Below are 25,325 nucleotides of genomic sequence, written 5' to 3' on the forward strand. Positions count from 1 at the left end.
CTGTGCCTCAGCATCCATAGCTGTAAAATGGGGATTATAATACTTATGCTGCCTTGTAATGCTTTTCAAGATCTATGTCTAAACAATGCCATAGAAGAGCTAAGTATTGTCATGACATGCACAAAATTATGGAGATTCTCACTTTTTGGAAGGGAATCCAGGATGGTAGTTTGGTCCAGTAATGTCAATAAGTGTCAAAGGTACAGATGGTGGAGCGTATTCGTGCGAATGAACATGCTGGCATTATCTTTGTTTAGGCCACGTATAGAGGAAAGGTTGTGTTTAAGAATATCATTTGCTTTAAGTTTGTCAGAGAAGTCAGGGGCGGCTCTAGCAATTTTGCCGCCCCAAGCACAGCGGCACACCGTGGGGGGGCGCTCTGCCGGTCGCCGGTCCCGCGGCTCCGGTGGACTTCCTGCAGACATGCCTGCGGAGGGTCCGCTGGTCCCGCAGCTCTGGTGGACCTCCCGCAGGCACGCCTGCAGATGCTACACCAAAGCCGCGGGAACAGTGGACCCTCCGCAGGCACGCCTGTGGGAAGTCCACCGGAGCCTCCTGCCGCCCTCCCGGCGACAGGCAGAGCGCCCCCCGCGGCATGCCGCCCCAAGCACTTGCTTGGAGTGCTGGGGCCTGGAGCCACCCCTGAGAGAAGTGCATTCCAAAAGTACACAGGATCTTAAGGTCACGCAGCTTCTAGAAGAGGTATTAAAATGTGCATATCTTCAAGCCAGAGTCACTAATGATCATTGCAACCACTAGGTTTCCTTTAAATTTAATCTAAATCTCCTTGAATAATTCTGCCGCTCTTGGAAAGGCCAAGTAGGAGGATGAATTTCCATAGGAGCAAATTTCCATTCTGAAGGTCCTCTGGAATCATTTTCCTTTTATCTGAGAGATTATCATATCTGTTTCCATATCAGTTCCATCCATCTTGCATTGAAGCAAGAGGGAAACAGGTGTTCGCTTCTGTCTCAGATAAATGCCACAAAGCAGCTAAACTTGGCCGAAATAATAAATCCCTTCCCTCAGCAAAACAATTTTCACTCCCCCGCAACAGGCGGAATCAATCACTGTGCCCGTTCATATGCTAATATATTTAGCTTTTCCACATCTCCAGTGGAGACGTGGGCACAAGACTCTTACACACAGCAAAGGGAAGAACAGAACAGATTAGGAGGAATTACTAGATCTGAAAAACATATTGTTTAATGAATAATTATACAGTTACCCAGTGGTTGCCAATAAGCATTCCAGGCTGTGCTGTGGTTTACCAGGCCTCTGAGACCTTGCTGTCTAATTAGTGTGGCATCCAGAAAAAATGGATCAGCATGCTTCCTAGCAGGTCTGTTTCCCCTGTCATCAGCTGGTGGTAGTTTTATTAGTCAAACAGGCTGAGTCATGCTGTGTGGGGTTTATGTATCCAAATGAGGCACTTTGTAGGAGACATACCAAGCTGAAATGTCTTTTGGCTTTGTGCTGAGAGAGCTGGCTGTGGACAAATCCATGATAGTTCCTCAGCAGGCAGTTGTAAGGAGGCAGGCACCACATATACCAGGAACAGAAGTTAATTGAGAAGTAGCTCTGCTGGAGTCAATGATGTGATATTAGTTTAAAATGAATGTAATAGGAATCATGCACACATATTTATGGCAACAGCCAACATTTTTGTTTTTCATTCGACCTGTTTCTAACAGGTGGCTAGACCTCTGTCTGATGGACCACCTGAATTAATATGCAAGCAAGAAGAATCAGAAAGCACCCACTTTGAGTTTCTTAGCAAAATGACAGTAACACAAAGCCTCTAAAGAATGAGAAAGGAAAACATCAGTTTAACTAGCACTCTTTTCTGCACAACTCCTTTTCCTGGGTGAGTAAATATGGACACAAGGTAGAACATTAGTTGCAACAGTACATCATCCTTTGTCTTTTCCACTGTAGCCAACAGGAATGCATCAGTTCACAGGGATTACAGTATAGGGCATGTATACACACAATGAGATAGTTAATTTAGTTACCAAGTACAAGATTGTATAAAAGATGTATCTTATACTAGTGAACATGCTGTATGTAATCACATGTGCTCCTTGGGAAATTGCAGGCATGAGGATGATGGATTCAGTGGTATATGCACACATTTCAAGTTGCCATTTAAAACCCAGAATCGAGTGACTTGTGGCGGTATTTTGTGTCCATTAAAAACACATGTGGTTTGGAGACAGAAGCAAAACTTCTTATTTTAAACAGTGATTTGAAGCAAAATGAACGTCCAAAGCTTCTGAGCTTTGTCCAGCCCTTGTGCTCATTAGCTCGGAAAAGATCAAGAACAGACCAAAACTTAAACACAAGTTCTGGTGGCAGCCATAGAGAATAGCACTGCCAGGAAGCTAGGGTGAAGGAAGGGAACCTGCACAAGCACAGGGCCTCAGTGCATATAGCTCTGGTCTCCTGGGAACCATGAGTTTTGGGGATGGCCCTGCTTCACGGTCATTTCCTTGGGGAAGGGAAAACCTTGCTCCTCTGACAGGACAACAGTGGGAGACATTCATAAAGAGATCTTTGTGCAGATTTCCTCTCAAGGAAATCTTTTACATGGGTTCCCCATCCCCACATGCATGGGTTGATCTGGATCTAGACATCGCTACTGTCATCTCTATAATGTAGATAACAATGCTTCTGTACCTCGCAGGAGGTGGTTGGAGGATGAAATTACTACTGCATTTGAGGTGTTCAGATACAATAGGGATGCATGCCATAAAGAAGCTTATATATACAGTATATATAAAGAGTCATTTCGATTCTATTCCTGGCTCCACCGTGTCTTACTGACTGTCCCTGCGAGTCACTTATCCTCTTTGCCTTGTTCTTCAGGTAAACAGGTGCAATATTTAACAATGTGAACTCATAAGTATTTATAAAGCACTCTGGAATGCTAGTATGAAGCAACAAAGAATTTTTATTATTTGATATTTTACATGTATAATGACCCCAATTCTGCCCACTGAAAAGAAATAGAAGTTTGCAGGCATTCAACAGGATTCTCATTCATTGTCCACAGGAAACCAACAGAACCTGAGAAACTCATGAAAATTTCCTACAAGAGCCTGCTGTCTTTCAGCAGATGACACTATAGGTAATAGTGTAATAAGAATACATTTTATTTTTATGGTCCTATCCAGTGAAACCTTCTAGATGCCTCACAAAAATCCACCATGCAGTTAAAATACTACATTAAAAGTATCTAAATCACTTAAGGTAATATGTGACCAAAAAGAAGACTGGCACACACACAAAAAGGGGGAGTAGGGAGAGAGAGGACTTCAGCCTTTTTTCAAAAGGAAATGATTATGTAACACTTTCTACATGGTATTTTAATTACTATGATTATGATTTACATTACATTTATATAGTGCCTTTTATCTCCAGAGATGTGAAAGTGCTTTACAAACTTTCCATAGACAAGAATCACTTCCGCTGCTGAAAATCAACCATCCTCTATGATGGAACATGGCAGCTGCTTAAATATCATTTAGAACAGGAAATTTGAAACGATCCTTTGATGTGCTGTCCCTTTAAATCTTTGAGCACTCTCCCATCCCCTCCTCACATTCATGTTGGTTTTGATTTTGCTGCCAGAACAATAAAACTACCACCACAGCAGACAGCTGTGTTTCTATCAGCTCCCTCTGTGCCCATCTCCTCTGCAGGGTACAAGTACAACTGATCCTGGTTCCAACTGAAATGGTACAGAGGTAAATTTGGGATGCAGATTGGAATGATCCATCTTGGAATTTGGTCTGGGCACTAGTTTTAAAACACAGGTCCTAAAGCTATTGCAAAAATTCCCATCCCCCCCCGGGTAAAAATCACAAGAGACCCTCAATTCTGTTCTTTCTTCCTTTGCCAATCACTGTAAGACCTCCAGCACCAGGCTGCCCTGAATGTCATGCCAAAATTTTGTCTGAGTGCTTGCAATGAAGAGTGATACCTGCTGAATCATTAACATCTCATCCTTCATCCTAGATTTACCAAACATAACATCCATGGAAACTGGGGAGGGAGAGGAGAAGAACTTTACTCCTGTCATAAATTCAAGCCTTACTTAAATTACATCCAAGTGCATGTCATATCCATTTACTATCTTCCAATCTACTGTCTAATTAGAGGCTTCTTTCTTGAGCGAGGTAGTCAGACAAAGATATGTGTCAATGTTTAACTCTCCATGACATTGAATGAGCTTGATGTAATGTATCTTGCCAGGGTACTGAAGTGTGTCACAGTGTATCTAAAAAAACCCCAAATGATGGTCCACAGATGGTAATTAAAATCCTGCTTATCCTGGAATCTAATTCTTGACATTTTTCCCTCCCGTCAAAAAAATAAAAGCTACTGAGAAATGGTGTTTTTCTTTGGAAACTTTCATTTCTTGTTTGTTTTGCTCTTGCAAAGTCCTTAGTGTCACGAGTTAGGTTCCCTAGTCCAGGCCCATTCTAAAGCATGATTTCCCCAATTATTGCAGGATATTTCCAGAGCTTTGCTCAGTACAATTTTAAGTCACTCAAGCAATGGGGCTTCGATCCTTTCTCTTGAGACATTTATTCATTTTTCTAATACCTCCCACAGTTAGGAGGATTTTCTAGTTATCAGTCCTGAAGTTTCCTTTATTCAAATTCATCCACTGGGAACATCTTAAATAATTGCTCTCCCACCTTCATGTGACCTTTGAAATACTTGTAAAATGTTACCATATTTACTACCCCAACATACCCCAATTTTAAGTTAGGTGAACTCTATGGGGGGGAAAGGGAGACATTAGGGATATGGTTACAGCTCCCTGATTCTCAAGGCCCAAGCCTATGGGACCATACATCATCTTAAAATTGGAATAGTGGAGTGCTGTGCACTACCCTCAACACTCCCCTGTGGTACTTGGCATAAGAGCCAGATATGTTGCTTTATACTATCTCTGACAAAGGAATTCCCAACTGGTCAGTTGCAGACAGATTACATCCCCTTTGTCCCATTCAAATGCCAACTAGGGCTGAGAATTTAGTTCAATATATTTAGTTCTTTTAATAATCTTTCCTCAGAAATTTGATCCCTCCTGTTCCTTAAAGTTATTGCTCTTCTTCATTGCTGCTAACTCACCAGTTGGCCATGTATTTCTAATCTTGAGAAAACCACAATTGAAACAGTATCCCAGCATTCTCACTAGTGATATTTATATATATATATGGTAGATCCTGTAGTGCCAAAATAAAACCTATATTCAGCAGGATATCAGGGAAAGCATGTTTTTCACTAATGGAATCATTTACTTCAGAAGATAATCATAGAAATCTAGGGCTAACAGGAACCTTAAGAGGTCATTTAGACCAGGGGTTTTCAAACTTATTTGATCACATATCCCTTCTTTAGGCCTGTAGTAGTTTACACTCCTCCTGCCCACCACCCAAGTACATATACTGATTAAAAAACCAACATGCAACTCTCATTAATATAAAAAAACATAAGGCATTGATTCAAACAGAGCTATTTAATTATATAGTATATAGCTCTCCAGCTGTCGAGATCTGAAGGCAGCACCACCGCCAGAAGCAGCAGAGAAATGAAGGTGGCAATTCCATATCATGTCACCCTTACTTCTGCACTGCTGCTGGTGGCTTTCAGAGCTGGGTGTCTGGCCAGCAGCTGCCACTCTCCCCTTTGTCTTCTCACAACACCCAGAATACATTTTGCACTACCCGGGAGAGTGCACCCTCCCCCCCTCAGTTTGAGAACCTCTGATTTAGATCATCTCTCACACTGATGCGAGATTAAGTATACCTAGACTATCACTGACCGATCTTTTTCTAACCTATTCTTAAAATCTTCCAATGATGGAGTTCCACAACCACCTTTGGTAACCTGTCCCATTGCTTATTTATCCTTATAGTTAGAATTTTTTTTCCTAATATCTAACTTAAATCTGCATTGTTGCTATTACTTCTTGTCCTACCCTTGGTGGAGATGGAGAACAATTGATCACTGTCTTTTTCATAACAATCTTTCACATATTTGGAAACTGTCATCATAATTCTGTCTCGAGCTTCAGCAATGTTGAAAAAAAGCTATGTCCTATGAATAGAGCTAAGCCAATGATGCAAATAATTTTCTGCAACTATTCTTTCAAGTTTTTAATTAATTCAAGTTTTTTATGTTCCTACCCCTTTTGAGCTCATTTTCCACGAACATTGATGGGATTGAGCTGTAATGGCAAAGTGTGAATTTCAAAGTCATGTAAATGAGAATTTTCAGACAGAATATTTCATTCACATTGTGAGTATTAACTGCAAAGATACTTATAAACTGATCCAATCAGGGAACAGAAACAGTGCCATGTGACAAAGATCTACAAGAATGCCCATGTTTTGCACATGAATGAGTGTTTGCATTAAGTACATACATTATCTTATCAAACCTAATCTAATCTTTCTTTATTGACATCCTTGTTCATGGGAAATTGAATTTGCATGACTTATTTGCATGAAAGACAGCCATTCCTCAGCTCTGTGTTCTTATGTTTTGACAACTATTCACAAAAAAGTGAACAAGAAGAGATGCAGCTATGGGTGGATAGAAAAGTGAGCTGGTATTTTCAAAGTTGTCTACAAATAATTTCTCTAACAATTGACCTGTCTCTGGTCAGTACAGAAGAGATCAAACAATGCCACCTGCAGGAGTCCTGTTTGAGGGACTGTCTACGTGGAAAGCCTTGCCAGTATATTTATACTGATATAATTAAACCACTATACTTATACTGGTATAATTCTCTGTGTGGACACTGTTATAAAAGTTGCTTGTTCTGGTTTAGATTAGACCTCTTCCAGAGTAATATAAGCTAAATTGGAAAATGGCACTTATACTGGAATAAGTTTCCCCGCAGTTATAGTGGCTGTGACTGAATGCACCCCTATATTCACACCCTTCACACTCTTGTAATAATATTTGTACAAAATATGGCTTGTGAGGTACCATTTAAAAACTAATAACTTACTAGTCAATAATATCATCATAAAATATATGTAGCAACATTATATGTAAAGATATGATCATAAGCTGAAATTAGATGTGAAATGTGTTTACCTGACAAGTCTGGTCAAAGACAAAGGACAAACTGAGGTTGCTAGCCAGGTGTCATCAAAGTTGATGGGCAATCACCTGTCAAGTGACTATTCTTTGGCAAGGACAGGGGACAGAAACAAAGTGCATTTTAACAAACAACAGCACTGAACGTCTTTCACCATAAAACTCTTTGTCTCCGTCTAGGGGTAAACCTTAGGAAAATGCATTTCAGAGGGTGACTGAATTATAAAAGTGAGGCGCAAAAGCACCTCACGGTATCTGTCAGTATCCATCTCTCTCTCCTTCATCTAAGAAGGCAAAAGAAACAGCCTTTTGACTGTGGGAGCAGATCCTGGCCTGAGAATTTGGTCAACAATGTTGCTGGAAACGTGTGGTCAGGGGCTTCACCTTAAACCAAGTCTAGTTTATTGCGTTTTAGTACTAGGAAGCATTTTATCTTTATTTTTCTTGTAACCATTGTTGACTTTAATGCCTTATACTTGTATTCACTTAAAATCTATCTCTTTGTAGTTAAATAAACTTGTTTTGTTCTTTAACCGAAATTAATCCAGTATTGTGAATTGTTGGGTAACTCTATTTAGGGTAGCAAACTGTTGTATATTGATCCCCTTAGAGGAGTAACAAACCTAATATATCTGAACTGTCCAGGAGAGGCCTAGGCAGTGCAGAACACATGTTTTGGGAGGATGTTTAGGACTGGGAGTGTGTTGGGATCACCCTGCAAGTAGTAAGCAAGGTTGATGGAAGCTGGAGTGTGACTAATGTGTGGCTGGCAGGCTGCAGCTATACACAGACACTCAGGGTGTTACCTGCATGCTGGTCAGCTACAGCAGCAAAGCATTGTGAAGTATCTGAGTTTGTAGGGCAGGGATGACCGAGCCCCTCACTGGTCTGGATTTCACCCTAAAATATCATAGTGCTAAAATTATAGTACTTTAAATTGACACCCAACCTTATACTGGCATAACTTCCCATGTAGACAAGCCCTGACTCCTGAAGATAACCAAGAGGTTTACTCTGTAAGGATTTATTGGCATGCAGAACACTATTGCTTGCCTTGTCATTAACATCACAGAAGGATCCCAGTAAACACACATGGAGCTTCCTATAGGGCTTTTTACATTTTTATATGAACAATTTATTTAATGATGTCACACAGCAATGTTAAGTAATTTCATTTTTAATTAGGTTCTGGAATTAAAGGTGTTATATTTAAAACTTATTTAATTAAAAATGGATAAACTATATTTCATGTGCATAATATAGATATTCTCAGAACTTTCTTCTGTTTGCTATATCACAGATATAATTAACAGGAAGGGTTCCAGTGCATTTCCAAGAAGAAAGGGCAAACATTTCTTTTTTTCTTTCTAATGATAACAAGCAGCCCCAATTCTCTGGACTCTGTAAGTGGATAGGAAGGAATGTTTATTATTCAATGCAATCTGCTATGCTGACATTTCTTAACATTTTAGCATAACAGGGCCAGAGGGTCTGTAAATAGTATTTGCCTCCTGGCAATTTTACACAATGATAATATCTTTTGATGTCAGGACTGTGCCCAGCGGACATGTACCCTGAGGCTATCTCTGTACTTCCCAAAGTTGATAAACCATTTTCTGCAGCTTAAAAAAATCAAAACAAAAACGCAACAACAGAAAAATTGCATTCAATAATAATTGAATTTATTTTGCCACAACAAAGGCAGGAACAGCTAGCTTGACGGTTACTGGACAAATTCTAAATGGAGAAGAGGGTCCCTCAGAAATCTGTTCTGAGCATGCATTGCTCTACGTACATACAGAGTACTTACCGTTCTGTAATATAAATGGAAAGCTTTTTAAAATGTAGGAATCATTAATACCATATAGAGCCTGAGTTTCAGAACTGCTGAATCCCAGCAACTCTCTCTAAATCATTTGGAGTTGGGGCGCTCAGCACCTCTAGAAATCAGTCTAGATCTCCTGTCATGTACAGGAGGGTTAACAGGAATTTTTTCAAAAGTCTATTGTGGGTGACTCCAGCAGCATTATTATTTATTTCTCATCAGTTTCTGGTAATGCTGTACTAGGTGCTTTTCAAATGCAAAAGTAGGCATGATAACAGCCCCTGGGCCTTTCAATCTAAGGGCCTGATCCAATGTCTATTGAAGTCAATTGAAAGACTTCAGTAGAGTTTGGATTAGTCACTAAGGATGAAATCCTGACCCCATTGAAGTTAATTGAAAAACTCCACTGACTTCAATTAGGGCCAGGATTTCATCTATTTGTCCAATAACAATCTCTCCTGCTATAGACACTGATATATTTCTGTGGTAGGTGATGTGATTCCCGGAAATATATCAATGTCTATAACAAGAGAGATTATTATTATACAAATATGATTTGTTCTGAATGGAATGGGATATCAAAATACAGTACACAGAAAAAGGGTGAATTTCACACAGGAGGGCTTACATGGGACCTGAATGGTGCATATACCTTGTGTAAATTGCCCAGTAGTGAATGTGATTGGAATGGTGAAGTGACAAGTGAGTTTTGCTGGTCATCCCAAATGAATGGAATTGGTATTACAGGGAAATAGACACTAATTGTAATGCTGCATGTGATAGATATGACAATATCCTGGACAAACTTTATGGAATTAAGTTAAACACGATTGAATTGGGGTTAGGTGCCTAAGAACTCATTGTATGAAAAATACAATGTTTATGTGTTATTGTGGGATTGTATATAAGCTTCAAAGTACTTTTTGGGACAATACCTGTGAAGAGGATTTCTTAGGAAACAGTTGGGATGAGGGGAATGCAAATGGTTCTCCCCCGAATCCATCCTTTTGAAGCTGTGTTTTAAGCAGAAAATCTCTTTCTGGCTGAGTAGGTATCAAGGTCTCTTCCAAGGCCCAAATTGGATAACTGAGTGACTCACAGGCTATGGCTACACTATGAAGCTTTTAGCAACATGGCTGTTCCGCTACAGCTGTGCCTCTAAAAGGCACGCAGTGTAGCTGCTGTTTGTGGGCAGGAGAGAGCTCTCCTGCCAACAAAAATCTTCCACCGCCCAGGAGCGTCAGCAGCTCTGTCAGCAGGAGAGCGCTCCTGCAGACAAAGTACTGTTCACACTGGCGCTTTTCATCAGTAAAACTTTTGTCATTTGTGTGTGGTTTTTTTTAACACTCCTGAATGACAAAAGTTTTGCAGACAAAGTGCCAGTGGAGACAAAGCCACAGAGTCATGAGAGTTCTTGTTCTGGGCATAGGGTGTTATGAAGTTTAAACCACAGGAAACACCCTGTGTTAGTGTGCAAAGGACTGCTTACATGGTGATCTCTGGTAATCATATAAGCATGCAAATAGATTCTTCTATTATTTTTACTATGTTTTTCTTTGTAATGCTTTATACCTGGCAGGGAAAAGTGCTTGCTTAGAAAAAAATGGTTTGGTAACTTTAAACTGTTGGCAATTCCTCTGCTAGTCTCTGAAGAGAAAACTAAGGGCTGATGCTGGACTTTTAGACAGTCTGCATTACTGGGGAATATCACAGTATAGTCAGGGAACTGTTCATCCTGGAAGTATCTCAGTCAGAAGAGAAAGAGATGCATATCTCCACCCAAAGCAGGGGACAGGTGGGGAGTCAGAAGCCTAGGGTGGGTGCCTGCCTTTGCTGGACTGTAGACAGGGGATACAGTGCAGTTGTCCTGGGATGTAACACTTCAGTTACCATATTTAATGTTAGAAACGTTTTCAGTATTTTAAAAATCATTTACATTTTCCCCAATTGGCTTGTGCTCAGCCCTTTTGTATCACATTTCATTAACAGACATGGCATTTTAACCCTCCTCCTCCCCCACCCCACATACATGTACTGACAAGTGGCTGCTCTTCAGACAAATATCTATAGTCACACATAAACCAGGGTATTCCTGTGGATCATTTAAAATGAAAATCTGCAATTTTGTAGAACATGGAATTCTCCTCTAGCCTTTTCAGAATCCCATCCACATGTTTTCCCTGTACTTTTACCCTAAGGAATATTAAACCATCTCTTCTCATAAAACAAAGGATCAAATCAATGTCATGTCTTCATTTTTTGTCTTTGCATTTGTGGCTAAGGCAGGCCTAAAAGTGCCTTTTGGGGCAGCCTCAAAGATTATTTTTCACTCATAGAAAAAGTGTACAAGACAGAAAAAATGCCTTTGAGATTTAATTATCTTTCTTTATTACCTCTCACTAGAAGTATGCACAGTATTCTGCTGTACCTAAGATTTCTGTCGTAGCTGCTCTTTTTGTTGTCAGTGGCAATATCTTTTAAAATGAATTATACCACCTTCTTTTCTCTTCTGCTTCCTACTTTTCTCTTGCTCTCCCTATTTCTTCTTTGTGCATAGATGGGCACAGGAAGTGGTGGAAATAGGGAAAAAATACTATTGGAACTCATCATATTTGTGTGGCAAGAGTTGATGAGTTTACTGCTGACCCATGGCTATTTCTCCTACAGGATCTGATGAGGGTTGTGGAAGACTCTTCCGACAACTCTTAGCCAACTGCTCCTTTCGCTGGGGAAGAGAAACCTCTTCCTTCTCACTTTGCCAGCTTGTCTCCACTTAGAGTTCAGCAAAAAACTGACTTTTGCTTTTTTTGTTGTCTGAAATGTCAACCCAGTCTTTGCTTAGGACAAGCAAGCAGGGGGAAAAAAAGTCCTTTCATTTTCTGTGTACTTGCCTGAGCCTCCTGAGGAAGAGATCTGTCAGAGGAACAGTTTAGAATAAGCTATATCCTAAATCTACAGATGACACTATTGAGTGATTTCTAGCCTGAGGTCAAATACCTCCCTGCACCATGCCCTGGCACTTTTTTTTTTAGCTAAACTGAGCATGTCTAGATTACCCACAATTCCTGCAGAGTGAATTCCACTCCACCTGCATAAAGCCTGGATGTTCAGAATTTATGTAAGCAGAATGTGGAGCAGTTGGGTGAAATCTACCCTCAGCCCATCATCAAGGTATGAGGCCCTTGTGCAGCCCCCTTCAATCTCCCTACTGTTGCTATGCCATTCAGTAGAAGAAAAGCTCTGAGTAAGATCAAAAGCTTATCTCTCACTAACAGAAGTTGGCCCAGTAAAAGATATTGCCTCACCCACCTTGTCTCTCTATATTTTTTTCTCTGTCAGCTGAGGCCATTGAGGCATCTGGATTTTCAGGCCCCAGCCATGACTGTGGCTTTTTAAACTAGATTATCAGGACCAGTGCAGAGACCCTATTCATGGTGCATGCACAGGTACCCCATGTGATCATTCCACCAGCAGTTTACCAATGCAACTCCTATACAAGGGTTAAGTGATGCAGAGCGGCTTGCACTACCCTCCATGATCATCATCATGACTCTCCTGTCACAAGGACATTATCAAGTTATCCCAATTCTTCTCTCCAACACTTTTACAAATAGAGTACTTGTTTTTTTCCCACTGGTTTGTGGAGACAGTAGCCGACTTTAGATTCATATATGGTCTCTAAAATATTTCACTGTTGTTTGGACCAGCGCAGTGTGATAGACCCAGGCCAGGTGGGTACAGCAGAATAGCAGAAGGCAGATATACTGGCCACTGGATTAACAGTTTTCTGTTCCCTGACTGACCAGAGCAGGGGCTGCTCCAGGCTAATGAGAACACCCGACTCTAATTAAGCTGTAAAGACTCAGGTGAGGCCATTCCATTAATGTGACCACCTGACTCTAATTAAGGCCCTGCTGGTACCATAAAAAGAGCTCACTCCAGTCAGGCAGAGGAGAGCCAGGGAGCCAGAGGAGAGGAAGTGCGGCTGAAGGGCTGGTTACTGAAGACACCCTCAAACCATCATTAAAGAAGCCCTAAGGTAAGGGTGAAGAAGGGAGAAGCAGAAGAGCTGTGGGGAAGTGGCCCAGGGAAATGTAGCAACTCTGGCAGTGAAAAGTTGGCTGCCAACAGCTGCTACTATTAGGGTTCCTGGGCTGGAACCCAGAGTAGAGGGCGGGCCCGGGTTCCCCCCAACCGACCACTACAGGAACAGCTCCTGGAAGGGGAAGTCAGGTCCCTGTCAGGACAGGAGGCTGAACAGAGACTGTGGGAGTTCTCTCACCAACCTCCTTGCAGCCTATGATGAAAAGGGCTCAGTAGACTGTAACGCTGGCCCTAGAGAGAGAAGGGCTACGTGGAGGGTCACAGTGAGCCACTGAGGCTAGCATAAACCGCCTAGAAGTGCAGGACCCACCGGAGCAAGGTCAGAGCTCTGCCACAACAGGTAATCTCATACAACTTATTAAACAAAGTCACAGGCAACTTTGTCTATGGTGAAAATTAAGCAACTACCAGCATAGTTCCTCTACATCACTGAGTTCATCACTTGGCAAAGTCTCTATATGTTTCTGACCAGGACTTTGGCCCAACTGAAGTAGTGCTGTGCATTTTTTTCTTGCTTACGTTTGGCATCTATGTTTTTTCCATGCTCCCTTTATTGGACCTATGATTTTACATGTACAAAAAATAAGACGAGGGGCCTTGGTACAGCATCTTCATGTGACCATGTCATAATCCTGCAAGGTATATGACTGAGAAGAGTGAAAACCCAGGGATGCATGTTATAGGCAGTTCTTGACTATTGCCTCTAAACATCCTAAGGCACTTTTCCTAAGATGTCTTGTCCTTGAGGCAATTTATACACCACTAGTTGTTGTGTAGCTTTGCTATTTGTTGGATGATTTCTGGATTCCTCCAGGAAGTGGCTGAATAATACTGGTCAGTAAAATGAATTGAATCCTTTGGAGAATATAACATTATTAGTATTATAATATATGTAGAATGTACTTTCAAGAATGGAATTTTGCCCTAACATTTATTAGGGTTTTGTACTTCAATGCTGAGTTTTCATTAATTAATGTCAGGATCCCAGTGATGTGGAACACAATAATAAGATGTACTGAGCTACTTTCACCTATAGATTTGAAAGCTGTTTATATATACTTCTCCTTTGTACCAAACAGGGAAATCGAGGCATAGAAAAATTAAGAGGTTTCCACAAGTTAATTCAGGAAGACTGCTGGAAAGTAGGTGTAGAACCCAGGTCTTCTGAATCCAACGTCTATCCTCTAGCCAGTGGGCTACACTGCTGCCTCAAGAATACACCTTGGTTATATGCATTTTACAATGAAACATGTTTTAAACCATGTTGTCTTATGACTGAGCTTAGCACGAGGGTGATCATGTCAGATTGTTCTACCATTGCTTAAGCCAGTGCAAAATCCTTGATGACATCTATTGTCAGGGGAAAAGAATCCATTCCCACTAACAGTTGGTTTTGAGTAATTTTATTTTTTTTAAGACAAAAAAAACTATTTTTTCAGCCATAATACTTTTCAAGGTTCACAATACAAGCCTGTGTAACTTGCTGATTTTTTTTAAAGCCCATTTAAGCAATGCTTAAAGATAAATGATACATTTGCAGCTTAGGTACTTTTACCTTTATCCATATAGACGCTTACTGTATAATGTCAGACTTACTGTATAATGTCAGATTTTGTCCTCCTGAGGCAAGCTAACTTGCCTCAGGAGGACAAAATCTGACATTATACAGTAAGTCTGACATTACACAGTAAGCATCAATTTGCAAAATGTGCAGTCTGCCTTTCTCCAGGAGGAACAAAGAAAAGAGCGGATGCTAAAAGAGAGGCGTAACGTCCTAGTGTTTGCCTTAGACATAAAGCTAAACAAACAATGGGCCAATTGATTGAACTGTAAATGAAGTAAGGAAGGAAAAAGCAACTCACAAAGAACTACATTTCTACTGCATCCTTCTCCCTCCACATTTTCCCCAGAGAAGAAAAGCAGACAGCTGACATTGATTTAAAAACTCTTGCCACAGGGAATGGCATTTGGTGACAGAACAGAGAAGCTGCACGTGTTTAATAGGGAGACTGTGGGCCTGATCTAAATCTGATTCAACTCAATAGGAGTCTTTCTATCAACTTCAGTTGCCTTTTGGATCAGGTCCCATATGTAATGTAAAGGGAAAACAACTTGATCCTGGGAGGAATTGATTCATGAGGAAAGATAAAAGAAGGATTGAGAAAGAAATGGGTTGGCTAAAAAAAATGATGGGGGCTATCTATCTACAAGTGAATGAAAGGAGTTGGCTAATGTGGCTATTGAGGTTTAGCCAGAAGCAATGAAGGGAAATTGAGGGTAAAAATCTAGGCTGGATATCAAGAAAACTTCCCCAAGCACGAGGGCTTTTTAGCCTGTGAAACAGTCTTCCAAAGGATCTATCACTGGTATCATTTAAATTAGATAGCTCTAAAAATGATACCTCAGGATACAATTCTGCACTGGCTAGGGGATGGACCAGATGGTCTCATGAGACTTTTTCATTATGATTTCTAGGATAATATATCTCAGCACTTTGTTTTCAACTGGGTCATCAACAAGGTGTATTTTTTTTTATTTTTTATTACTTGTTTCCTTCAACTGCATTATGCTTTATATCGCTCTTTTCTGCTGATAGCTCTCTTAATATCAAACCAGAACAGATGTGCTTTATGAATGTATAGTTACACATCTTGATTGCTTTGCGGTGTTGAGAATGAAAAGAGTGTTTGGTGCTGAGTGAGCAAGAGAGTTTGAGGGGGAAAGGATAAGATTTGAGTTTTCTAGCTATGATGAACTGCTCATTACATTCAAAGCCGCTGGTTTGAAAGGAGAGTCATGTTTTGGTATGTGGGGAAGAGAAGGGAAAGTTTTTCTTTTCTTGGGGTGCATGTTGGTTGTTGCTCTTCTTGAAGCCATCTGTGCCATTTGCATAGAATTGATTTCACAGGATCACATCACCCTTGTAATTCCATTATAGGATTGTGAAATAATCTCTTTCTACTTAAGGCACACTTCCTGATTCATATATTGTGGGAGTCTAGTCAAGCAAATTACTGCCTAGAATTACTGCTTTCTTGAAAGGCCATAACGAGTTTTTTTCCTTTAGGCACATGTCCATTCTCTTGTTTGCTCGTGGTGATCGTTTATTTTCAATCTTTGTTTTTATATCTGACCTTCTGAGAGTGTACTCAGAGAGAAAGTTAACAGATGACTTGCTCCAAGTCTAGAAGTACCTACATGGATAGAAGATTTCTGCTAGTAGAGGGAAGGCTTTTTAATCTGGCAAAGACACAGAAAGATTGAATGCTGGAAGCTGAAGCTACACACATTCAAGTTAGAAATAAGGTGCACATTTTTTACAATAACCAACAGAACAACATATCTAGGGATGCAATGGATCATCCATCACTTGAAGTCTTAAATTCCAACTGGATGTTTTTCAAAAAGGTCTGCTCTAGCGCAACCAGAAATTATGGATTTACTGCAGGAACCATTTAGTGAAACTCTATGTCCTATATTATGCAGAAAATTAGACTGGAAAATCATAATGGTCCCTTCACACCTTAAAACCTATCAATCTGTTAAACATATCTGCTTTGAGTTCCATTTGATTACTGAACTGAGAGAATCAAATATTTACTCCAGAGGTATGGGAGAGTCAGCTGGATTGTTTTCTCAAACATCATCAACAAAATTGTCAGCTCAGTTTTGTTGTTCTTGCTTTATTATGGGTGATACTGTAAGAGGCAGAAAGAACCAAGAGACCAGGTGGAATGTGCACGTCTGTCAGTTACAACAGCAACAGCAACAACATCATCTTTTGACTTCTAAACTCAACCAAACTAACAGGAAATCGGTGAGAGGGAATAAACACAGAACCTCGGAATGTTATTTTTACTGACTCACTTTTCTGACTAGAATCATACTTTGAAGTATACAGAATATATAGTACATAAGATACTTGAAAGCACTAACTTTTTCAGTAACTGCCTGCCCCAAGTTAAACCTAATTTAAACAATTCTGGCTTTAGCATCACATCATTTTAAACTGACATAATTAAGCACTCTTCAAAGGCAAATAGATGCTGATGCCTCCAATATTATTAAATATTTAAATCACACATCATTGCTGTACATTTCCTGACGGAGAATAATTTTACTGGAGTAGATCAAATGAGAACATCACATCCCCTTGTAGTAAGTGTATCCAGCTCCTTGAATTATTCACCACTATATATCTATATACATAAAATATACATGCAGTAACTGTACAAAATAAAGTCTTGGTTAGTCCATGAAAGCACGTCTAGAATATGTTTTGCAATACCCTAAATCTCAGATTAAGCAAAAGCACACTTAGCTCTGTGTGCTCCACAGGAAGTATTTCCCCCAAAGTGACTGATTGCTCCAAGTTGTGGTTGGGGAGAAATATAATTATATTGTGTATATCAGTGCTTCTCAACCAGGGGTACATGTAGCTCTGGGGGTATGCAAAGGTCTTCCAGGAGGTATAACATCTCATCTAGATATTTGCCTAGTTTTACAACAGGCTACATAAAAAGCACTAGCAAAGTTCGTACAAACTAAAATTTCATGCAATGACTTGTTTATATTGCTCTATATATACACTGAAATGTAAGTACATTTATATTCCAACTGATTTATTTTATAATTATATGATAAAATTCAGAAAGTAAACAATATTTCAGTAATAGTGTGGCTGTGCCACTTTTGTATTTTTATATCTGATTTTGTAAGTAAGTAGTTTTAAATGAGGTAAAACTTGGGGGTACACAAGACACTTCAGACTCCTAAAAGGGGTATAGTGGTCTGGAAAAGTTCAGAGCCACTGTGTTACCCGGAGTTCTTTCAACCCAAAGCTCCTGGTAACTTTTACTCTGTGCGAGGTGGTGTCAGGAAATAAATCAGGAGAGACACGGCCGTCCGACCGATAGATGGCTGGCACAAACAGGACAACACAAGAGTGCTTTCACTTAAAGCTAAACTGTACTTAGTCTCAAGCACTTACACATCCGCAACAGGTTAGTAAAACACCCCCAACCCTTGATAATTACTGAAGCTGAGTGTGGCTCTTCAGTGGCACAGCGGCAGCCCGTCTGCCGGTGAGGAACACAAGATGCATCCAGAAGCAGAATCCAGTCTCAAAGAGTCCCCCTTATTTTATACATTAGTATCACAATGACATGTCCCTTAAAGAAAACTTATTAAGCAAACAGTTTAAATGGTCAAGCAAGAGGTTTTCTTCTGATTATTGATTAAGCAGGTGTGTTTTTTTCCCCAGAGTTTGCAGCTTTGAGACTCTGTTAGACATATTCCTGGGGCACATCCTGCTCTTCTAAAATGCATGTATCAGCAACTTCAACATAATTCCTATCAGGAAGGACGTGGGGTCAAGCTGCCCTTTCTGTGGCACCAAAAGCCCCTCCCCTCCATCTTTGGTTAAGCTAAGCCTACTGCATGGCCACTTTATGGCCTGCTGACTTGGCTGCTTTTAGCAATATGCAATAGTGGTTTGGGGCACTTTATTGGTTTGCCAAAATCTCCTTGTACAACTGGTGTATATGATTGTGTCTCTTGGGCAGTTGTTCTCCATTTCATGTAATCAGGAAAGAGCTTTGGAATATTGTGCATTGCTAAACTACTTTAATGTGATGCCAAAGTTTTGTCATGGAAGAAATGAAACTCAATTAAAATGATTAAACAATAAGTTAGTGGAGCCAGCATACACCCACCACACTTTGTGGCACTGGAAGGCGGGTAGCATCATTGATAGTGACAGGCAAGCTGGTTGAACTGAAATAATAAACTTCTTACACTTTCACTTCAAACATTTCATTTGTCTCATGTGTCAGCTTTTGCAACATGAATCCAATGTGTCATTTTCTTGACCCCTCCCCCTTTCATCAGACCATCAGTGCCTTTTTCCCTCTTGCTTGATTATTGCATCTTCCTTCCTATGGCTTTTCAAGTAACTTCTCTTAAAACTCCAGCATGTGCCGAATGCTCTTGCATGCTAGCTTCACTTATGACAAAAAGGCCTGATTCCTTCTGCCTCCTCTCTCCACAAGTAAAGTAGCGAGACTATTTCTGCCAGCATTTCCCTACAGAGAAGAGGGGAAAGAGGAGAAGAAAGAAAAGGACCACGCCCAAACAAAACAGTGTGAACATGGAGCAAAAGAGTGCAGTGCCTTATGGAAAAAAATGTTATTGTGATCTCAGACTTGTATTTAATACCTAGATAATACAGTGTAGATCTCTAAATCTCCTCTGAGGATAGGAAGGATAACTTTGTGGGGGTCAATTTCCTGTGTGATCTTGAGCAAGTCATCTAATCTAGCTGTCTCCATTCCCTAGCCACAAAATGGGAAGAATATTACTTCTCTCCCTCAAAAAAGTATTATGAAGATAGACCCATTAACATATGTGAGGTGCTTAGATTCTTCATTAATCAGAGCTATATAAGCACCTAAGTAGATCTGACAGCAATATAATCCTTCCATTGCCCATGGCTCTTAATTTATCTCTTTATTCTAACATATTATTTTAAAATGGTGACTGTATTATTTAAAGTGTTTTAGAATGCATTTTATACGCAATATTATCTATAATAAAGTTATATTGTATGGTATTTTTGGATGCTCTTTTTCCTCTACCAGGGGAACCAGACACATTAAAATACAATGAGGAAAGGGTGGTCTTCTGACTGGAAACAGAAAGTACCTGAAATTGAACTAGAAAGCCAATTCATGTGACCGTTCCAGCCCAGTTCTGCCAGACCCAGAGGATTCTGTTGAATTTGGTGTAAGTGTATGAATATGACATTGCTTATCTAAGCTGAACCTCCAAACCTGAGATTTGTGCATCACTAGTTATTGGATATCTCTCTGTTTAGCTAGTACATTTGTGATTTATATAGCTACAAAGTTCCTTTGTTTTCTTTATACTGACCCTTTACATTGCTAAGAGTTCTGCATTATATATAGATAGCCGTCATTTAGCCATTTTGTTCTCACAATTGCTGCGGTTTATGCAGAGGGAAACAAACTCATGGTACTCTTGTAAACTAGCTTTTCATGTTCTTGTTTTCATTACTTTAAACTAAGGCTATGTCTGCACTTACTGCGGGATTGATGCTGCTTTGATCGATGCACTGGGGGTCAATTTAGCGGGTCTCGTGAAGACCCGCTAAATCAATGGCAGAGTTCCTCTCCAGTTGACTCCAGTACTCCACCGGGAAAGAGAGGCGTAAGATAAGTCAAAGGGAGAGTGTCTCCTGTCGACCCAGTGCAGTTTAGACACTGCAGTAACTCGACCTAAGCTACGTCAAATCCAGCTACGTTATTCATGTAGCTGGAGTAGTGTAACTTAGGTTGACTTACCATGGTAGGGTAGCCGTGGGCTATGTCTACACTAACAGCCTATGTCTGCATAACTTATGTCACTCAGGGGTGTGAATAAACCACCCCCTTGAGCAACGTAAGTTACACCGACATAAGCACTCATGTGCACAGCGTTATTTCGGCAGAAGAGCTTCTCCCACCAACATAGCTTCTGCCGCTTATGAAGGTGGCTTTATTATGCCAATGGGAGAGTTCTCTCCCATCAGCATAATTGTGTCTTCACCAGACGCACTGCAATGGCGCAGCATCATCAATACATCTGCATGCTGCAGCACTGTATGTGTGAACGTGGCCTAATTCAAACTCAAACTACAGGATTGGTCTGTATGGAATATTATTGTTCTTGCCTTTGCAAACTTAACAAATCCAATGCCTAAAAAGAGGACGGATAGTTTATATAAAATTTTGTAAACGGGTCTGAGTTAAACAGATGTTAAATGCCCAGGCTTTTTGAAAGCTACATAACTCTTGGATATACAGAATTCCAGATAGATACTGTACAATAGCATGCTCCAGCAACAGTGCTAACAGAACTAGCGACACTGCCATCAAGCAGCAAATAAAAACAGAATAGGAAGCTTGCTGGGGGAAAGAAGCATGACTGAGTCAGTTCATTAGTGAGTCTTCCATGATGTGATGAGTCTACAAATTATTAACCCTCTTTTAATTTCTTGACTTTAGAGTTCTCATTTGTGAAAAGAAAATATTTAGGTCGTATGGTGAACTGATATATTATGGAAGGTAGAAATGAAAGGGTATTTGGGAGCATTTCTCAAGCAGATTGGAAGGGGATTTGTGTATGGAGTGAAGGATTGGGAGATGTAGGCTAAGGGACCAAAATATAGAGCTGAGTCTGATTGTGGTAGCACCTGTGTGCAAATCCAGAACTGACTTCAATGGGGTTAGTCTGGGTTTGCATTGGTGCTACTGAGATCAGAATCAGATGCACATAATTAAAAAGCAATCTGCTGCAGTCTCAAACACTTGAGACCCAGAAAGATAAGACCATTTAATCACATGGCTGCCTGGGTGGATGAACATCCTACTTTGTATCATCAATGTATGGGGAACAATAGAGGAATCTGGTAATTGCCAGAATCTTATTACTTCCAGAACTGAATATTGGTTATCCGCAATCTTACTCATGATGTTGGGAGCCCAGAGTGTGGGAATTCCAAAGAAAAATCAGTACAGTCTCATAGTCTTCTAAATCTAGTCTATTAATTCTGATGCAGCAGGCTTAGGGTCTAGCAGTGTCTGTGTGTCTGCTTGTCTGCAGAATCTATCACACTCATCACACTGGGGTATCTGCAGGGCTTTCTGGTGTCCCCATTGTGTGTAATTCAGACTAACCTACATCTTAGGTAACATATATTCACTGACAACATGACACTTTGTGAAAGGCAATATTGTGACTCGGCAGCTATTAACATTGTCACTGATAACAGTTAAGCCAAATCGGATAGGCTGTGCATTGTAGTCATCAATCCCTGCCCATGATTGCTTCATCTGAGAGAGGGACTCTGTAGTTCAAGCCTTATTTATTTGTTTGATTATTTAATTAACCCAGTCTCCTCTTTTTAGTGGGGATCAGATAGTGGGAGCTCAAATTTTCCCATAACTAGCCCATCCTAACCCCCTACTGTAAACAAACAAGAGGATAGAGAGAAGGAAAATTGATTAATAAAGGCTCACTGTCACTGATACTTATTTCCCCCTCTACCACACATGGGACAGCGTTCTAGCTAAGGTAGGTGTGGGACAACTAAATGCAGATGACATGTCACACCATCCCTACTCAAGATAGGCAGGAACTGTATGTCACCTTCACTTTCCCTAACACAAGGAGACAATACCATGAGAAGTGTCAGTGAAGATTTATAGCCCATTGAGATCTCTTCCCCCTGCCCCTTCCCAAGAACTAATGTGAGCAATAAAGTACACAAGCTCAATAAACCGCATAACTCTTTCTGTCAGACATGTCACTTGGTTTCAATAAATCCTGGTACAAGATGACAACAGTGTCTGCTATTGTGTAGTGAATGTCCTGAAAAAATGTAGTTCTCCCCCTCCCTTTACCCGCACAACAAAAAGCAGAATCAAAATCCTTGCACATGAGCAGGTCTGTCTAGCAGGTAGATTAATCTATTTGTCTCATTTATCCCCTGATTTTGGAGTGCCTTTCTTTTTTTGTAGCTTCTGTCACTTTTTCTTTCATTCAATCTTTTTTTCTTTCATTTTCGTTTTTCATTCTTTGGATACAGAAGTAGCAGAATGCTATCAAATCATCAATAATTCTTGACAACTCACTCCTGTTAGGTCAAAACTGTAGCCATCTAAGCATTGTTGAGGCAATGAGGTTTTTTTTCCCCGCCCCAGATAGCAGAGATTAAGGTCCAAAAGAGATTTGTCACCTTCCAGAAATGAAAACTTGCAGTGAGTGATTATGTAACTTTAGGTTGAACTTCTCAGCATTTTTTAAATTTTTATTTTGTCAGCACTATTGCTAGTGGAAACAACCTTTTAAGAATCTGCAAATGGATGGCACGGCTGTGCATGTGACACCACTGGGGACATGTAAAAGTAGGCTGGACAAAGCGCAGCAAAATATATTGGAAGGAACTGACAAATGTATATGTGTATCAGTGCTCTGTTTTGGCTAGAATTGGAACTGCTCTGCTGTGTGTTTATAGGCCTTCTATTATTAATAACTGAAAGGTATTCTCCTTTAGTTGAGGACAGTTTTGGAGGAGGAGAAACATGTTATGGGAGGCAATGTGGGCAGCTATTAGCAGAGGCAGATTATGATTTGTGGGGCCCTGGCCCAAAGCAAGTGGGGACTCCTCCACACCCCTTCCACCTGCAGTCCCTGCCACACCACCCTCAGCATTCCTGCTGGGGAGTGGGGTCAGGGAGCAGGGGCTTGCCCCGCTCCCCCACAGGAGAACTCAGCGGGCAGAGTGAGGCAAGCCCCCGCAGGAGCGCCGGATGGGTGGGATGGGTTGGGGCACGGGGGCACCCATTTTTCAAGAGCCCCATCATAGGGCTGATACACCCTGTCACACCGTGGGGGCGGGGGAGAGGTGTGTCACAGCCTCGCAGTCGAGTCAGAAGAGCTGTCACGCATCTCTGGCAGCACGGCTTCATGGCCTTAGTCTTTAATACGACCTTTGCTCTCAGGGCAGTGTGGCCTACTGGCCAGAGTCAATACTACAACCCTTGTTGTCGGGGCAGTGCAGCCCAGTGGCCAGAGTAATACTGGTGAGTGGGGCCACCACCCCGGGGTGGGAGGTGGCCAGGATAGGGGGACCCGGGCCCACCCTCTCCACTGGGTCCCAACCCAGGGTCCTATCAGTGGCAGGGTTGACCACCACCAGCTCAGCAGCGCTCCAACCGAAACATGCTGAGCCTTGGTCCAGTTCTGTAACTGTTTCCACGCAAAACTTCCCTGGGTTACTTCCTACCCAAGTCTCGGGGATTCTCCATCTCTGGGATTCTCCGGTCTCTCCCTTCTGTGCGACATCCTGTGCTGGAGTCTGTCTCCGACTGGCTGGCCTCTGCATCCTGGAGTGCAGGTGGTCCTTCCTCAGGAACTGGTGACACACCTCCTTTCCTGCTGATGCTCAACCCCAACTGAGCTGCTCTGCTGGCTTTTATATCCTGCTTCCAGCTGGATCATGCCCAGCAGAGCTGGGGGTGTGTGGCCTCCTAAGCTAAGAGAGAAGGGTTAACCCTTGCTGTGCAGGGCTGATACACCCCATCACAGCCTCCCAGTTGGCCAGGGACCTGGGCAAGCGCCCTGTTGGCCCAATGGCTAGTCCACCACTGGCTCTTAGCATTGCAACTGATAACTGATTGACTTCTCCCCAATGTGAAGACATAAAAATAAATGGGAGTCCGAAAACAAGGCCCAGATTCACACCATAGTGTACCTGGCAGAGGCACCATTTGTATGTCACTGGCAGGCCCACAGGAAGAAAGCAGGGCACAAAAAGTAGATGGACCTGACTATCAACAGTGGATGGGCAAGGAGGCCAATGGGATGTACTATGGCACCAAGGCTTCCGTGAAATCCTGAGCCCCAACTTAAAACTGTTTCCTGGTGAAGGAAACCCTGAAGAAAAGCGAGGCAGTGGTAACATCATTTGCTCTCCCTTTTGGTGACTTCTTGCTGTGTGAGTGAAGGGTATCTGCTGGCACAGGGCATAATTTGCTTGTCCTTGCACTAATTTAGATTTTCTTAGCTTCAGGAGTTTGATAAGAAGGTGATGAGATACCTCCAGGCTGTCTTCTCCCTAACTCCAATATTCAGAAGACTGGAGAGAACATTCAAGAAGACACATCTGCTGCACAGGTCCAGTGAGCCGCTCCCAACTAACAGAAGCTCTTCTAAAGTACATTCAGACAGCAACAGCTATTCCATACACCCCTTACACTCTTGCACATTTCCAAGCTTTTAGCTGCGGCTCATTACCTTCCTGGCCCTCAGGCAAGATCGGCATTTTAGCAAGGGCAGAAATGTGGGATTTTGAGATAATGAAATCTGTGTCCAAAAAAATTTGAACAACTTTAAAGGGTTTAAATTAGAAAAATTAATGTACTGTGTGCTTAGCTAATTATGTCAAGGGGTTTTTGTACTTTTTTTTTGTAGCCAGAGTAAAGGGTGGAAAGCTGCAAGCTGTTTCTTATTTTGCTCTCTCCATCTAGCAGTTAGAGGGAAGGAAATTACAGTTATAATTTTGCTTTAATTTTATTGTTTTTGTGCTTTGTACTCATAATTAATATTGTGTTCTGCACTACAGAAGGATGAAATTATATGATCATTATGGAATTAATTAAAGTCAGATTAAGTCAATTGATTCCCCCACTCTGTCTATACTTTTTGTCTT

At 41.2% G+C, this 25,325-nt stretch overlaps 1 long non-coding RNA gene across 1 annotated transcript; it reads left to right on the top strand.

Annotated features, from left to right (window-relative positions):
- The first annotated feature begins 12,930 nt into the window (after nucleotides 1–12,930).
- Nucleotides 12,931–24,838, top strand: LOC120403290. Its single transcript, XR_005597516.1, has 3 exons — nucleotides 12,931–12,989; nucleotides 19,693–19,837; nucleotides 24,687–24,838. It is a non-coding gene; the product is annotated as an uncharacterized LOC120403290 (long non-coding RNA).
- The last annotated feature ends 487 nt before the right edge of the window (nucleotides 24,839–25,325 follow it).

The sequence above is a fragment of the Mauremys reevesii genome, linkage group 4 (genome assembly GCF_016161935.1).
Source record: "Mauremys reevesii isolate NIE-2019 linkage group 4, ASM1616193v1, whole genome shotgun sequence".
Lineage (NCBI taxonomy): Eukaryota > Metazoa > Chordata > Testudines > Geoemydidae > Mauremys > Mauremys reevesii.